This window comes from Oryctolagus cuniculus, chromosome 17, assembly GCF_964237555.1.
Source record: "Oryctolagus cuniculus chromosome 17, mOryCun1.1, whole genome shotgun sequence".
NCBI lineage: Eukaryota > Metazoa > Chordata > Mammalia > Lagomorpha > Leporidae > Oryctolagus > Oryctolagus cuniculus.
Genome location: NC_091448.1, coordinates 30,863,914 through 30,882,538, shown reverse-complemented (window position 1 = coordinate 30,882,538; position 18,625 = coordinate 30,863,914). Strand labels below are relative to the sequence as shown.

The 18,625-nt window shown below is 39.2% G+C and overlaps 1 protein-coding gene across 6 annotated transcripts in view; it reads right to left on the bottom strand.

Moving 5' to 3' along the window:
• STXBP4 (syntaxin binding protein 4) overlaps positions 1-18,625 on the bottom strand; it is a 222,494-nt gene that overhangs the window by 38,002 nt on the left and 165,867 nt on the right. The gene's annotated exons all lie outside the window — the stretch shown is intronic.

Sequence of the window (18,625 nt, the reverse complement as noted above, 5' to 3'; positions counted from 1 at the left end):
TGAAACAGCTTGTCTCCCTGTCTCTGTTCTAGCTCTTTTCTAATTCATTCTCAACTCCAGCCATAAGATCTTCCTAAGTGACAAAGCATGCACTGGCATTTACTTGTTAAAAAATCGGCTCCAACCAATGCCTTCTGGATCAATACATGCCATATGGTAAGGAATACCTTGTCTTTTTACCTAACTCAATGACACTTCTGTCACAGTCTTCTTTCCTAAGCAGTTAATTCATATTAATTCTAAAGAAGAAATCTCCCTTACAATTCCATCTAATATGTGCCATGATCTCATTACTTCTTCTTCTTCTTCTTCTTTTTTTTTTTAACAGGAGTGGACAGTGAGAGAGAGAGACAGAGAGAAAAGCCTTCCTTTTTCCGTTGGTTCACCCCCCCCAAGTGGCCGCTTCGGTTGGCGCGCTGCGGCCAGTGCACCGCGCTGATCCGAAACCAGGAGCCAGGTGCTTCTCCCGGTCTCCCATGGGGTGCAGGGCCCAAGGACTTGGGCCATCCTCCACTGCACTCCCTGGCCACAGCAGAGAGCTGGACTGGAAGAGGAGCAACGGGGACAGAATCCGGCGCCCCAATCTGGACTAGAACCCGGGGTGCCGGCGCTGCAGGCCAAGGATTAGCCAAGTGAGCCGCAGCGCCGGCCAACCCTCATTACTTCTTAAACTATATTACAAATTCCTGCTTGCTTCTCGTCCTTCTTATGACATACAAAGTTCCTTGAGGGCAGGAACTATTTTTTTAATCTCTGAATTTATGGTGCCTCATTGGTTGTGGATCTGTAAGTATCTTCTACATTATAGAGCAACATTTCCAAAATGTCTTCTAAGAGATTTTGATAAATGCCATGTGAAGAACAGAACTCAATGGTCAAATAAGCTTGAGATTCACTTGGTTAAGCATAGTCAAATAAGTTTCTTTACCACAGGAATTCCCAGAGCCTTAAACCACTAATGTGCTGTATGAGTCTCCAAGAATAGGCAATATTATCCACACTAACAGGTCCCTATTAGCACACACAGAGCTAGTGTTCCACAGAACACAATGGAACTATCACGAAAATGCACTCACTTTGTTAGCTGTTGATGGCAGTCATTGAAAATGTTGGACTTAGTACAACTGGTCAGTCCCACTGTCATTACTGAGTTGGTTTGTTTTCATTCCTGTATTTTAATCTAAACGTGTGTTTGTATCCTTCTGTACAAATAGCTCAGCTCTTCTGTTTAAATATTAAAAATGTATCTTTCCATGGAATAAGATTACCGATGGCTTCACAATGGGGTGTAGAAGTTCCAGTTGTTTAAGTATCAAGGTGAAAGTGACAAGGCCCAGACATCTTCATAGTTTTAAACCTTCAGAGTGTGGTTAAGTGGTACAGAGAATCATTATTCTCCTGACAAGGATCCACATTACTATTATCTCTTTAAAATGGTTTAGTGGAATTTCTTATTATAAAGGCTAAATGTACTAAAGCATTTGATTCAGCACAGGGCTATTTCATTTCAAGGCCTTCAGAAAGCTGGAAAGCTGCCTAAATTAAAAGCAGTTTTAAAGAAACACTAACGGGTGTAACACAAGAGGATTGGAATGTCACTGCAAGGTGAAATGAGGACACATCCTGTAAAAAATACATGCTTCAAACTGGAAGGAAAAAGCATGATGAGGCTGCTCTGCTTATTTTAAAATCTTGGTTTATATACGCTAATGTTTATCCACAATATGTGAGTCTACAGAGAGACTGTAATCGAAATTATTGTAAATTCTTCCTCCAATATTCCTTAAGTGGGGAGGCCGAGAAGAAAGTAAAATAGGAACAGGGACCCAAAGCTACATTCAGGTACATGCTTTGCTATTTTGCCTTTTACAAATAATATTCTCATGCTTAAAATATTATAACTGCCAGTATATGGACATTGTATTAAACTGGTAATTTAAAATACTCAACAGCAAAATGTCTAACATAAAAATATAGCTAGACTCTGAACATTGAATATTAGAAAGTATCACCCACACTTTTTTTTAATCAACAAATCAACATCCATTCTTACTCCAAATATAAAGGTAAAACCATCACATCTTATTAATCTTATAATATATTTTCCAAACATGTTTAAACACACACACATCCCTTAGCATCAAACATGCAATTGTAACGCTACTCACTAGTAAAAAATAAACTAAAGCAATAGACTGATACAGTCTGTGTTTCATGTACACACTGCACATTTGGAACTCTGGCAAAAACATTCACAATCAGTGGGACAGTGTCTCTGAAACTCAGAGAATACATGTCAAACATCTGGCAAATGGTAGATATTCAATAAATGATCGTGGGTGGTTTTATTGATAATTAGGGCTTCCTGGTTACTGAAAGAAAAACTTGGAATTCTCCCTCTAATAGCCGGGGTGGGGCCAATTTTGAATATGCCATTCCCTTTTCTGTCCTAGTGAGGACTGTGGCTAAAGAGCTTTGACATAATCGCTGTGATGAGATAATCCCAGATTTACTGACTTGGAGAACATTCTAGTATTAGAAATGTTTTCTCTTTGATTTGTGTGCTTGGTAATTTAGCTGAGAAAAGAGAAAATAAATCAGCTCTGTTGACTCTGTTTAATTAATAAATACCCCATGGTTCATAAAAGGAGATGTTGCTACTTAGTATGAGAAATTTAGAGGGCTGGGAAAAAAAATGAAGCTGACGATGAAACATGAGACTCTTCCATTTGAACATACAGTACCTCTGGCAAATATTCCTGCAGAGATAGTGCATCTGACCTGATTTGAGAGAATTCAACAGAAATTCAGATATGTTTGAAAGTCTCAAAACCAGAATATTTTCTGCTTCTGAATGGTTGCCAAATCTGTTGTTGGAAAACAGTAATATTTGATCTGGGAAGATGACAGTATTGTGTTTTTTTTTTAAATATTAGTAAACTGAAAGACATATTTCAGAGCTTATAAAAATCAAGAAAATATGCTTTATTTTATTGGCAAAGAAATGTAATTGAATTATTTAAATCCTATTATGATTACTCTCCTTATGTCTCTTATCTCTTAGCTATATGAGTAAAATGCTTTTGTTCAAATAAAATGTAGGACAGCCTGTTAAGCAAATTGTAGTTTAAAGGAAAAAGTACATGTTTTTTAGAAATTTATCCTTTCAACCATTTGTGATGATGAAAAGATTCTTGTTAATCTTCCATTGTAGATGGTACTATTTATATCATTGTTCATTTAACAAGACTTGCATGTAATATTTTATCATATTTAACATAAAGCTGCAGGATAATGATCCAAGACTAATTAACTTCCAATGTCATTTTTTTGGAGGAGATTATTTTAGGTATATAGCATTTATATGAACAAGCAAACAAAGACAAGTGAATATACACTAATACAACTTGTTCTAGGCACTAGTAACTTTGAATTGTTGGATAATTTTACAACTGACCATAAGCTGTGAATTGTAACCACAGTAAAAGATTTCATTTAAAAAGGTAAGCCCAATTGTTTGAAGAACAAATTAGAAGGTAAGAACACAAATGAACCACGTAACTAAAGTTATAGACACATCGGCAAACCACAATAAAGCAGCATGTACTCTTGCCACAGACGCTGGTTATGAGAATCACTACAGATTAGTAAAAGTATCCATTTCCAAATATGTCTCACAGAAAACCACAGGTATTTTGTTACCTCCGATATAGAAGAAGCCCCCTTTTACATAATTTTGGAAATGAGATCCTAAAATCAAAATACATTATTTCTCATTAATGAATCTTATAAATACTACAGAACACTTTGAGGATTTTGCAATTAGGCAACTGGAAATCCAGTGAGGGTCTGATCAAATATTAGCAGGGTCTCATCTTCAGAGTCTTGAGGACAAATTTTATTTTCTTTGTATCCATAAATGTCATTTTTAATGAAAAAATACAACAGATATCTTTTGAAGTCTTAAACTATCCAATTAATTAAAGAGGGATTTAGGTCTCAGATACAAAATTATGAGCATCTAAAGCTACAGTTATATAATACTTACAGACTATTGGGAAAATCTCTGTCACTAGACAAAGAAAACTTGAGAAAGAATATAGAAAATATAAATAATAGTTTTTCAAACAATATGCTATCCACTATTATTCAAAGCTAAAATATCCCAGATCCAAAGCTGATATAATTAAGTCTTCAAAGAAAGAAACAGCTCTTTAATCACAGATGGCAGCCTTGGGTAATTCTTAAAACTGAATCTTATTTTTGATAGTAATAGGACAAAAATCACAGAAAAAAAAAGCAAATGACATGTTCTATTGACACTAATACCTACACAATGAACTTTTTAGCTCCTAATAAACATTTATATGGGATTGGGTAGTTGATGTATGTGTACTTTCTCATAAATTTTTTGGGAGTTGTTTACCAAAAATTTATGTTCTCCATTTCAAACTCTAAGTTCTCACCAGGAGCCAGTTGCGCAGGCAGAGACTGGCATTTCCTAGCTTCCCTTAAATCTTTCTGTGGGCAGGTGGTTCGCTTCTGCCATGTTTTGGGGCAGAATTGATACGTAGTTTTTGAGGAGCAGTTTTTAAGAAGTTGGGGTGCCTTCTCTATTATTGCTCCTCATTCACTTAACTGAATGCAGCGGACTCTGAGGCACTACGTTATGGCAGGGCCATGAGATGAAAGGAACCTGGTCTCAAAACCATCACCCCAAAGAAAGCCATACCCAATGGACAGACATCCTTGCATTGACTTCTGAGTGTTAAGCCACTGAAAGCAGATTTAGTTTTGGTTACTGTTACTCTAAATCCTCGTTAAGCAAAGAAAAAGTATTTCAAGAGGAAGTTATGACTATTATTTTCCCAGTAAATATGTCTAACTTTTAAAAACCAAAGATCTTGTCATTATAAAAAAGAGTGCAGCTAATATATACTTTCATGTACTTTAAGTATGTCAATAATCAAACAACTATCAGAATATCAATTAATGGATACTACATTTAGTTAACAACTAGTTCAAAAGACTGGCAAAGTTTCCACATTAAATTCCCCCTTGTGAATAGAAATGCATGAAATATAGAAGCTATTTTAATTTTTAATGTTCTTATTAAATTTAGGAAGAATTATAATTTATATAGGCTTTCACTTAAAGTTTGATAAACTACCTGGCTACACATTTTTCTTAATTGCCAAATCTGGAAACTTTTTAAAAAAATTGATATCATTTAAAGTGTAAAATTTTAACTAATTTCATATTTATTCTAATAGTGCTTTTCCCCCAAAGATAAACTGGCTATAGGAAAAGAAATAGAAATAGAAGCATAGGAGTATATATGTTAGAGTAAAACCACAAAGCTGGAAGATTTTTGAGAGATTCCTTATGAGACTGTCTCTAAAGTGTGGAAGTCACTTGAAAGTGAGTGCTGCAGAGTAAAATCCTTCAACTGCAAAAAAAAATTATGGGATAAATAAATACCACCAAGCTCTAGAGTTCTCTCATGAACTTTGCATACTGATTGAATTTTTTACTAAAAGGAATTGACTTTTTTTTTTTTAGAATTTTAGTGTATTTTATCCGTTATTATTATTATTATTATTTAATTTAATTTAAGAGGCAGAGGCGGAGAGTGAGCTTATCTGCTGGTCATTCCCTAAATGTTTGCAAGTGGTGGGGGGAGAGAACAAAAGCCAGGAGCCTGGAATGCAATCAGGTCTCCCACGTGGGTGGCAGGTACCCCAAGTACTTAGCCTTCACTGCTGTCTCCCAGGGTCTGTATCAGCAAGAAGCTGCAATCAGCAGCCAGCACCAGGGATTAAACCCAGGCACTCAGATGTAGGATGTGGATGTACCAACTGGTGTCTTAATGGCTGGGCCAAATGCTTGCCCCATAAAACTTGCGTACATTTTTAAGGAGATAAAGAATTATACTTACATTTTTATTGTATATATGAGAAAAATGATGCTGCAAAAGGTGAAATAACTTACTGTAGGTCATAAAACTAGTACTCATTAGAGTCACGATCTACATCTTCTGATACTGTCGCCATAATGTTAAATTACTGTCTGAGCCTCAGATGTACGGGTTGACTTCAAAAGCAATACTTAAGGAGGCTCTGGGATGGACTAAATGACCACCTAAAGGGCTCTTCAGCTTTACAAGATGAAATTAATTAAAGATGTGTTGGCTGACTGATTTAATGATTACAGATTATGTCTGAAAGAGTGCTTGCCATGACATCCATAAGAAACTTCTTTGAGTAGCTATTAATAAAAAGTACTTATGTGAAGCCTGAGTCAGAGGCTTCATGTTCCCACAGTGGTCATTTTTTACATTGTGTAGCAAAAAATTATTCATCTCTCTGTCAACTAGAATGTTGGCTTCTTGATAGCCCTGGTGTCAGGTTAACAGAAGTGGGGTCAATCATGCTGCATTGATCCATTATGCATTCCACTGATGGATTACTTTTGTTACATCACTGAGGAAAAATACTCAAAAGTGGTACACTAGCTTATTCATAATGAAGGATCAGCTAGAACACCTTCAGACATGGTAATGCAGTAGACTTGTCCTAAATGATTCAGAAATATGTGTACAGAAGTTGAATGCTATCAGGAAACAAGACTGATTTATTCAAATAACCCCAAAGTTACAAAATAGTCAGCACTTCTAGCCCCCTCTACGAATATCGGAGCAAAGGCCTTGTCATGTACCTGCTGATGGTAATAAATGAATCAGTAAGATGATTCAAACAAATTTGACTAGAATTTATTTTCTAAATAGGTAGAGTTAAATATAAACTTACTCAAATTCCAGGCTTTCAGGTATAATTATTTACTTCAAACAAATGCCAATGTTAAACAAATTTTGTTTCAACCATTAGAGCATAAAATGTTACCAGACACTATCGCTGATTCCCTAAAGCTTACTGAGGTGGGTTTACCACACTAGGACTTCCAGCCTCTGAAATGATCATGATGCAGCCGGAATCATGTTTCTAAGGCATCTGACACCCAACAGCGGGATGAGATTTTCAGAGAGGTATCTTGTTAGTAATAATACTCAATAACAAAGTGTAGGTGTTAAGGAAGAATACCTTTGGCTCCTTTGATACTCAGATATTTCATTTGATACAGATGTTCAGGTATTGATACAGATGTTCAGGTATGTGGCAGCCGGGTAAGATCATAAATCAGATAAGCTTTTTGTACTTTACAATGCATTTGGATATCAATTTCCCCATTTGCTTTTTCTACAAATCTCTTATTTTTCTCTATAATTTTTACAGAATAAATTGAGGCACAAAGACCTTAAGTGCCCTGAGGTCAAATAACAGCAGATCAAGGACTCAGATGCAGCCCTTCTATGTAGAATATATAGCCATGGTGTGAAACTCCAAGTTGCTCATGTGCACAACGGGCTAGCATGTGTCTCTGAGAAAAATCACACTGGGAGTCTCAGTTTCTTAATTGATAAGACATGTAATACTTGCCTCAATAGCTTAAGACATAGCATTTATAAATTCCAGGGTTCTGTGGCTAACATATGCTAGGTATACCATGTATCTGCCACCTCTGTCTCTAACTCTATTACTTTTTCATTTTCTTAACAAATTACCACATATTTTATGGTTAAAACAACACAAATTTACTAGCTTATAGTTCTGTAGTTTACAAGTCTTCCTTTTGGAAGCTCTAAGAGAGAATCCATCCCCTTGCTTTTGCAGTTTCTAAAGGCCACTCACATTCCCTGGCCTATGGCCCCCATCTTCAAAGTCAGCAACACGGCATCTTGGTGTAATCTTGGATTCTGCTTTGTCATATATCTTTCTTTAACTCTTCTCTGTGTCTTTCGTGGTTAAAAACTTGAATGTTTAGAATGGACACCCCTGGTTAATCCAGGCTTCTCTCCCTATTTTAGGGTGAGCTGATTAGCAACCTTAATTTCACCTGCAACCTCAGCACACCTTCACCATGTAACAAAGCATATTCACAGGTTCTGCAGATTAAGATGTGGATATCATTGTAGGGGATATGATTCTGCCTACCACACTGCTCTTCTCAACTTCTCCTTTCACAAAGACTGGGGACTAAGATAAAAGACAGTGGTTTTGATCAATTCTTGTAATTTGCTAAAAACTTGGTGGGTGTGTAGGAAGAAAGATTATATATGACAGCATAATGGAGAAAATCATAATGGAAAAGAAGGTTCCAGAGGTCTTAGGAAAAGTAATTTGTCGCTCCCCCTCTTCGTGGAGGAACGACACAGGACCCTGCGCTGTTCTTTTGTCTGCTCGGCCCTCCCCGGGTTTGCTGCTGGTTCTTCCCGGGTTGGCTACCGTCCCTTCCACCTCCGTGGAAGGGCGGTTCCCCCTAGCCACTTTCCCCACTTCCGCGGGGGAGCGGCACACCGCCGGCTGGCTCTCTCGGGGGCTGCACAGGTGTTCCTTCAGATAGATGTTCCCCTTAGATGTTCCTGGTGCATGTCTTTCTCCTCCTTTATAGTCCTCTTCCACCAATCCCAACTCTGCTACCCACATGCCGAGTACGCTGTTCTCCTCCAATCAGGAGCAGGTCCTGCTGCTTATTGGTTGAACTGGAGGCAGCTGCGTAGAAGCTGTTTCCTCCTCTCCCAGCGCCATATTGTGGGAGAGCAGATGCATAGAATAAGTCTTAATTCCAGTAACTTAGTCTAGTCCGAGTTGCTCCCAGTTGCTCCCCACATCATTCAAAGGAGAAGCAACTGTTGTGGATTGAGCTATGTCCCTCCTAAATTCACATTAAAGTCCTAACCTGTAGTGCGGCTCTACGAGGAGACTGTGTTAGATGAGGTCACGGAGGTGGGACACTGGTCCTAGGGCTCTGATGTCCTTATAAGAAGAAGAGACACCAGAGAGATTTCTCCCTGTGCATGCATGTAGAGAAAAGGCCAGATGAGGACAGAGCAAGAAGCCAGGGAGAGTGGTTCCATCTTGACTGGCGCCCTTGACCTTAGACTACCAGACTTCGGAACCATATGAGAACAGACTTCTGTTGTTGAAGCAGCCTGTTCTGTGGTGTTTTCTTACAGCAGCCCTTAGCAGATTAACACTGCAACAAATGTGGATTGGGAAAGTGTCTGACAAGAAAGTCAGAATTTGTTGATAAATTTAAATAAAGGGTCCTGCAGGCAGAGAAAATTCTTTATCTGGCCTCATAAAAGTATAATCCCAGAAAGGTGATGGTTTCCAAAGTACTTTAAGCAATCTCAGAGAATCTGCTTATAATATCCCAATGAAATGTTGAAAAAAATGCTTCAAGCTTAAGTAATACACCTGTCATTGGTTAAATGGTAGGAAAAAAAAATGAGTTTGATGTTGGCTGTCTAGATCTGGATGTTTTATTCATTTTAGTGGCTTTGCCATTCTGAATAACCCAAGCCAGCTGGCTGGCCTTTCGTTTAAATGACAGTTTCTCATACAGTGCTTCATATGCCTACACCTCTTTGTAGGTATTTATAGAAAATCCCCAGCAAGCTGTCTCAGGCTCTTGATCAATGCAAGCTCTCTGCTCCTATTACAGGGCTTTTGACTGGCCAGAGAATGCCATGAGTGCAGGTCTTGGCTACTGGTTTTTATCTGCAGCTGTGCAAATGTGTCATTTAAAACTCTTTCATGGGCAAATAGTAGTAGTACACAGTAAGAGAAGGAAGGGGGCGCTCACCCAGTGCCAGGCATTTTGTTAGGGGCTTTAAACTTAATTTCATTCAATTCTCAAAAAAAAAAAAAAAAAAAAAAGAAAGAAAGAAAGAAAGAAAAGAAAAAGAAAAAGAAAAAAAGAAAAGATAAAAATAAGCGATACAAATTATCCTTGTTTTTGGATGAGAATAGAGGGAATAGGCAATTGAAGTGACTTACCAGTACCAAGGTCACCCTCAAAAAGTGATGGCATAAACATTAGAATCCAGGTCTGTCTGATATTAAAGCTCTTATTTTTTTCCTACCAATTGCTTGCCTCAATTTTTGATAGTAGTCATTCATTTGATAAATGTTTAGTCCCCATGCATATGACACCCTGTGGTGGGTAATGGATATTCTAAAACAGTTACCACAGAGATGATTACAGCTCTGAAATCCAAACTCGAGATTTCAGAACCTTACAATTTATTCACAGCTAAAAACTGTTTGGGGAAAATACTAAAAAGATTCACATTTTTCTTAAGTTCTCTGTCAATTTCTTCATTATAGTTTCAGTAAGAATGAAATGCTCAGGATTATTATGCATGTAAAAGATACTGAAGAGCCTACACATATTTTCCTTATCTGGCCTGAAGTCAGCTCACAGAAATTGTCCTGACACCTCATCAAGTGAGCCTTAGAATTTATTAGTCTGTCAGAGGACATTTCTTAACTTACTGAAAATGAACCAAAGCAGTCAAATTAATGAGGTCTTAGGAGGGAGGGCTCCTGACAGTGTCCACCAAAGTGAAACTGAAATAATCTGCCAAGGATGTAGGAAGAGCTGAAAGCAGTAGCAGCGTTTTATTTCTAATCCAGAAACCATCGGTCCTCTCCACTCTCCCCTCTCTAAATGCCCTCATTTCTAATTGCACTGGAATTACCTAAAATACTTGGTACTTGAAAAATAAAGTTAGGGACTAAAAAAAAGTAATATCCTAGAATTCTTTTCTTGTGTTTTCTATTTTTTCTTAATTTGATAAATGAGATGACACAATGTAACTGAAACTTTTATTTAGTATGGTAAACTGACAGTGAAAACGTCATCCATAAATTGGTTATATTCCATTTTCTTTCCACCCTGAGAACAACCTAACAGGCTATTCTACCCCAAGTTCAGATAGTCATTTAAGGTCATTATTGAACACTGAATGAATAGAAGTGAGAAAAGCCATGCCTACTGCATGTTAGTTATGCTTTAGAGTCATAAAATCACAGTTCTCAAGTACTGAAATTCTCATAAAAAATTATTTTGTTATGCCTGCCTAACAGTTGTACTCTTAGTATTGTTCATTCTGGAGAGTCCCCGTGTTAGCAATATGCTCTGGAAGACCAGGGGTGCAAAGATGTGGTGGGTGTTCTATATTCCACTTCTCCCTTGCACCCATGGCATACACCTCTAACTGATCAAAGTATACACCAGTGAGGCTGAATATGGCTTCAAAATTTTTCTTAAAGCACTTGAGATAGCCGTTAAGCTATTACCGAATGACAAATTTGGTGTGAGTTGAAATCTATTTGCTTCCCTTGCTCTGGACAGAAACCTTTGTTTTGTAAAAAAATTATATAGACTCCCGAGGTTCTACCAGCATACACTTAGTGATGTTCTAATACTTTCTGGGTAATGGAGAATGGAATTTTTAACATGAAGAACAATATCTCAAATTTTAGAATATGACACAAGGACATATCAACTCAAATTCATACACAGAGAAGTATAAGCCCTGCTTAAGTAACTTTTTTTAAAATAACTTTTAAAAACAAGTGATTATATCTAATTGAAAAATTGCCAAAAATACAACTGAATATTCAAGACAAGTACTTTATATTGATAATTTTTTATCTTTCATAATAGAGATATATAGATTATATGTGTGTGTGTGTGTGTGTGTGTGTGTGCCCAACGATCCCCACCTTCTGGTGTTCACACTCTAACATAGTTGCCTCCTACACTGCTCCAGGGTTGGTTTCTGTGACCAACAGCACATGGCAGAAGTATTTGGGTGTCATTCACTCTGAGGCTGGTTATGAAAGATACTATCTGAACTTTTGTCTTTGTCTCTCATTCCTTGCTCTTGGAAAAGGCAGCTGCCATGTCACAAGTATCCTGTGGCCTCGTGTGTACCAAATGTGGTGAGGAACCGAAACTCTGTCAAGTGTGTGCTTGGTACAAATATTCCAACCTTCCCACTAGAACACTCTTTGATTCATAGTCCTGGATAACAAAAAGTTTGACAATAACCTCATGAGAGACCAACAGAGAGCGTGCCAGAATAATCCAGTGAAGCACCTGCTAGATTTCTGACACTGTGAAACTGAGAGAGAAGAATAAATAGTCAACATTTAAGCTGTAGATTTTGGGGGAAATTTTTATGCAAAAGTACAGAGTTAATACAAATATGACAGTTGATCAGAGTGAATCTGAATCTTTTAAAAGAAAGAGAATAATGAAGGCAAGTAACTACATCCAATATGTAATATTTAAATTCAGTTTTACTAAGAAACATGACTGATAATAATTTTGTTATACTATATGACAGACATAAACATATGAACTTCTTTTTTTTTTTTTTTTTTTTGGACAGGCAGAGTTAGACACTGAGAGAGAGAGAGAGAGAGACAGAGAGAAAGGTCTTCCTTTTTCCATTAGCTCACCCCCAAAGTGGCCGCTTCGGTTGGTGCGCTGCGGCCAGCGCACTGCGCTGATCCGAAGCCAGGAGCCAGGTGCTTCTCCCAGTCTCCCATGAGGGTGCAGGGCCCAAGGACTTGGTCCATCCTTCACTGCACTCCCGGGCCACAGCAGAGAGCTGGACTGGAAGAGGAGCAACGGGGACAGAATCTGGCGCCTCAACCAGGACTAGAACCCGGGGTGCCGGCGCTGCAGGCGGAGGATTAGCCTAGTGAGCCGCGGCGCAGGCCAACATATGAACTTTTAAAATGGAATCATATCAAAAGACTACTATAAACCTGCAAGAGTATACAGCTTCATAGGGAACACAGGTGGAAAAATGGGCAAGTTAATCAGATAATTCATGATAGTACCTTCAAGATAACAAATATTTTATTTATTTATTTTTTAGAGTATATCCATCTCTCTCATGTACTTCCTAATTTCTTTTTTTTAACTTTTATTTAGTAAACATAAATTTCCAAGGTACAGCTTTTGGATTACAGTGGCTCCCCCACCCCAATAACTTCCCTTCTACTTGCAACCCTCCCATCTCCCACTCCTTCTCCCATTCCATTCACATCAAGATTCATTTTCAATTAACTTTATATACAGAAGATCAATTTAGTATATATTAAGTAAAGATTTCAACAGTTTGCACCCACACAGAAAGACAAAGTGTAAAGTACTGTTTGAGTACTAGTTATAGCATTAATTCACATTGTACAACACATTAAGGACAGAGATCCTACATGGGGAGTAGGTGCACAGTGACTTCTGTTGTTGACTTAACAATTGACACTCTTGTTTATGGTGTCAGTAATTACCCTAGGCTCTTGTCATGAGCTGCCAAGACTATGGAAGCCTTTTGAATTCCCCAACTCTGACCTTATTCCGACAGGGTCATAGTCAAAGTGGAAGTTCTCTCCTCCCTTCAGAGAAAGGTACCTCCTTCTTTGATGACCTGTTCTTTCCACTGGGATCTCACTCACAGAGATCTTTCATTTAGGTCTTCTTCTCCCCCCCGCCCCCCCGAGGGTCTTTCCATGCCTAAAATACTCTCAAGGGCTCTTCATCCAGATCCAAATGCCTTAAGGGCTGATTCTGAGGCCAGAATCATCTGCCATTCTATGAGTCTGCTGTGTATCTCGCTTCCCATGTTGGATTGTTCTCTCCTTTTTAATTCTATCAGTTAGTATTATCAGACACTAGTCTTGTTTATGTGATCCCTTTGACTCTTAATCCTATCATTATGATTAATTGTGAACTGAAACTGATCACTTTGACTAGTGAGATGGCATTGGTACATGCCACCTTGATGGGATTGAATTGGAATCCCCTGGCACGTTTCTAACTCTACCGTTTGGGGCAAGTCCGATTGAGCATGTTCCAAACTGTACATCTCCTTCCTCTCTTATTCCCACTCTTATATTTAATAGGGATCACTTTTCAGTTAAATTTAGACACCTAAGAATAATTGTGTTTTAATTAAAGAGTTCAACCAATAGTATTAAGTAGAACAAAAAAATACTAAAAGGGATAAAGTATTAAGTTGTTTATCGACAGTCAGGACAAGGGCTGATCAAGTCACTGTTTCTCATAGTGTCCATTTCACTTTAACAGATTTCCTTTTTGGTGCTCAGTTAGTTGTCACTGATCAGGGAGAACATATGATATTTGTCCCTTTGGGACTGGCTTATTTCACTCAGCATGATGTGTTCCAGATTCCTCCATTTTGTTGCAAATGACTGGATTTCGTTGTTTTTTACTGCTCTATAATATTCTACAGAGTACATATCCCATAGTTTCTTTATCCAGTCTACTGTTGATGGGCATTTAGGTTGATTCCAGGTCTTAGCTATTGTGAATTGAGCTGCAATAAACATTAAGGTACAGACAGCTTTTTTACTTGCCAATTTAATTTCCTTTGGGTAAATTCAAAGGAGTGGCATGGCTGGGTTGTATGGTAGGGTTATATTCAGGTTTCTGAGGAATCTCCAAACTGACTTCCATAGTGGCTTGACCAGTTTGCATTCCTACCAACAGTGGGTTAGTGTCCCTTTTTCCCCACATCCTCTCCAGCATCTGTTGTTGGTAGATTTCTGTATGTGAGCCATTCTAACTGGGGTGAGGTGAAACCTCACTATGGTTTTGATTTGCATTTCCATGATTGCTAGTGATCCTGAACATTTTTTCATGTCTGTTGGCCATTTGGATTTCCTCTTTTGAAAAATGTCTATTGAGGACTTGGCCCATCTCTTAAGTGGGTTGTTTTTTTTTGTTGTTGTGAAAGGCAGAGAGACACAGACAGACAGAGCTCCAATCTACTTGTTTACTCTTTAAATATCTGCAACAGCCTGGGCTGGGCCAGGGCAAACCTGGGAGCTGGATATTCAATCTCCCACTTGGGTACCCAGGACCCAACCATTATAGCCACTGCCTGACTTAACAGACACTTTATAAAAAAAGATATATTTTATTTATTTAAAAGGCAGAGTGGCAGAGAGAGGGTGACAGACAGAGAAAGAGATATCCCATCTGCTGATTCACTCCCCAAATGCCTGCAATGCTAGGGCTGGGCCAGGCCAAAGCCAGGAGCTAGGAACTCCATCCAGGTCTCCCATGTGGGTGGTAGGGCCCTAGGTACTTGGCCAACATCCTCTGCTTTCCCAGGCATGGAACTGGATATGAAGTTTAGCAGCTAGGACTCAAACTAGCGCTCTGAAATGGGATGCCAGTGTTGTAGGTGATGGCTTAACCTGCTGTACCACAATGCTGGCACCGATAACAAATATTTTGTCATTAAATTTAATAATGTTACAACTCTCTATATGAATAAAATAAGAAAAATTTGAGAGAGAGAGAGAGAGAAAGAAAAAGTTGGGGCTGGTGCTGTGGCCTAGCGGGTAAAGCCACTGCCTGCAGTGCTGACATCCCATATGGGCAACGGTTTGAGTCCTGGCTGCTCCACTTCCGAGCCTGCTCTCTGCTATGGCCTGGGAAAGCAGTAGAAGATGGCCCAACTCCTTGGGCCCCCGTACCAACATAAGAGACCCAGAAGAAGCTCCTGGCTCCTGGCTTCGGATCAGCCCAGCTCTGGCCATTGCTGTTGGTTGGGGAGTGAACCAGCGGATGGAAGACCTCTTTCACTCTCTCTGCCTCCCCTTCTCTATGTAACTCTTTCAAATAAATAGATAAATCTTAAAAAAAGAAAAAGTTGGCTATATATATATATATTTATTTATAGCAAGTGAGTAAACACTAACTACAAGCATATATGCATTCACAAGTCGCTATATACACACACAGAATTATACATGTTTGTTAGGTCTATGAAACATTGGCTCTAGCAATGCCAAGGCTAATGAAATTTGTTTACATGAGATGAAATACTTTCTTCTGCAACAGAACTTTGGTAGAGGACAAAGTATTTATAGATGTGCAGTGGACATGTGGATGTCTCAGAATATTCAATGAAATTATGTTCCTATGGGCATCCTTAGGACAGCACTGACAGTTACTCCCTTGCCTGAGGCTTGGCTTCTAACAGATTTAACAATTCAGTTTCTGGGGGAGACAGTGACTGGCGTCAGTTTCAGGAAGAGATTATACGTATACAGATCATATCCTTTCCAGTGTTCTGGGACAGTGATTCCAGTCATTATGCTTTCTAAGCAGAGGTGACAGCGGCGAAGCTCTGCGTTCATTATTTGTGATTTCTTGCCTCCAAAGTATCATTCACCTGGCAAATGAACCACCACTAATCTCAAAAGCTAACAGGCTACTTAGGCTCAAATTTTGGTTGTAATACTGGAAAGACGAAAATTTAAAAACAAAAACCACCAAAAGGGGTCTGCATTGTGGCTTAGCAGGTTGGGCTATCATGTGTGACGCCAGAAATCCACATGAGCACTGATTCGAGTCCCAGCTGCTCCACTTCTGCTCTGGTTCCCTGCTAATGTACTGGGAAAGCAGCAGAAGATGCCCTGAGTGCTTGGGCCCTTGCTACCCACATAGGAGACCTAGATGGAGTTCCAGGCTCCTGGTGCCTGACCCAGTGTGGGTTGTTGCAGCCATTTGAGTGGTGAAGTGGAAGATGGAAGATTCCTGTCACCACCCCATGACCCCCACAGCTTGTGCGTGTGTGTGTGTGTGTGTGAGAGAGAGAGAGAGAGAGAGACCCTCTCTTTAACTCTGCCTTTCAAGTAAATAAATAAATCTTTTAAAAAAAAAAAACAAAACTAAATAGTTCCAAGAAGGACATAGCAGATATTTGCTTATGCAGACTTTACTTATCTGGCAATATTGTCTAACAATAATGCAACTAAAAGCCCTGAAGAACCACCCACCAAAACATTAGAGGGAAGGGAGTGAAGAGGGCTGACCTTTGCTGAAAGTGTCTACTTTGGGCGTGGAGCTATGATAGACTCTTTGCATACATAAGCTTGTTCACTGTGCACAGGAACCCTATGGAGTGGAAATATACTGTTCATTTTATAAATGCAAATTATATTTGTAAATGAAAATTAAAGACCAGAGAGGTCAGGTCAATGTGCTTAAAGTCACTCAGCTTTCTGCAGAAGCATCAGCATTTGAATCCAAGTTTAAAGTCCATGCTCTTCTTTCCCTTAAAACAGAAGGCTTTCCTGTAATCAAATCTACCTGGACTAGAACTTATATAGTTGACTAACATAAGAATCCCTGCAAGATATTTACAAGAAATTGGTATTAGCCTGATTATCCAATACTTTGTCCTCTTCAACTTAGAAACACCTGGGAAAGAAGGCAGATTGTGTGCAGGAAAAAATGGAGACAGGAGATGAGAAGAGAAACAGGCACACTGAGCACAGCAAGAGATGATAGCTGTGTCTCTAGTACAGCTTATAAAGCTTCATATCGCCTGTAGAACTCACTGTATTATGTATGATGATGGAGGTTCATCATGATTTTGTTCGGTAGCCTTTGGGTAAGAAGGTAGGGAAGTAGGTAACAATTATTAAATAAGACTTTCATCTTGAACAGTTAAACTAAAATAAGTCTTGGTGCTTGAGTGGGATTAAGTTCAACAACAGAAAGTAACTCATAACAAGCACCCCATTCTTCCGTGAGACTGAGTAAAGGAAACACTGGTATACTGTTAGATTTTAACATTCTCACTCTTTGACCTTTCTAATCTCCAGGAGATAACTACTCATTCTTAGAACTAAGTTGCTATTCTGCAATTTTAAAATGGATAGAGTGCAGAGCTCTATCTAAATCAAGATCTTGTCACACGTCAACAAACTACATTATTATCAGGAGAAGTGGTGCAGCATGGAGATGTGTATGTAGGAGGGTAGCTTTGGAGCCAGACCACCCTGGATGTGTATCTTGGCTCTGCAATTTTCTTGAGTTTGGCCTATTTTACAAACAGTATCTCCAACTGTAATGGTGAAACAATGATATCCACCACTGCCTTTAGAGGAACAAAGTTATCTTGTCATCTTTCTTCTGCTTTCCTTGTGCACCAAGATTAAGGTCAAGGAAGAGAATTCATGGGCTTCCAAAACACACCCTTTGGGGTGCATTTTCTGAGTGGAGGAAGGGGACTAAAGTAATATAGTACCTCTATTCCTTTTACAGAAACTGTGTTTTAGATCTCAGGGAAGCCAAGGGCTTGTTGACTGTTTCTCTTTTGTCTTTTCTCCTTGGTGCTGTTATCTTGTGCAGTAGGGGTCCAGCCCAAGCTATTGTTCCATTCTGTAAGGGACAGTGGCTTAAGCTAGGTGGTACCAGACAAACCAACTCCAGGCCATCTCTTGCTTCCTTTTTCTTCTTTGTTATGGCCAATTGGCCCCTTTTCTCATACAACATTAGTTAGGTTCTGACATTCATCCTTGGGTTAGAATACACTGACAGACAACTAAGCTTAGGTAAAGGGCCCAGTTTCACTTTCTGACATTTCCCATAACCCCAGTTCATAGTGCATGCTGGTTTTCCTTCCTCTGATCATCCAGTTCTTTTCAGGTTCTTCAGGGATAAAGGCATGGCTAGAGGCAATACAGAGCTCACCACTACTAAGAGTCAAAGAACGGCCAGCGCCACAGCTCACTAGGCTAATCCTCCACCTTGAGGCGCCGGCACACCGGGTTCTAGTCCTGGTCGGTGTGCTGGATTCTGTCCCGGTTGCCCCTCTTCCAGGCCAGCTCTCTGCTCTGGCCCGGGAGTGCAGTGGAGGATGGCCCAGGTGCTTGGGCCC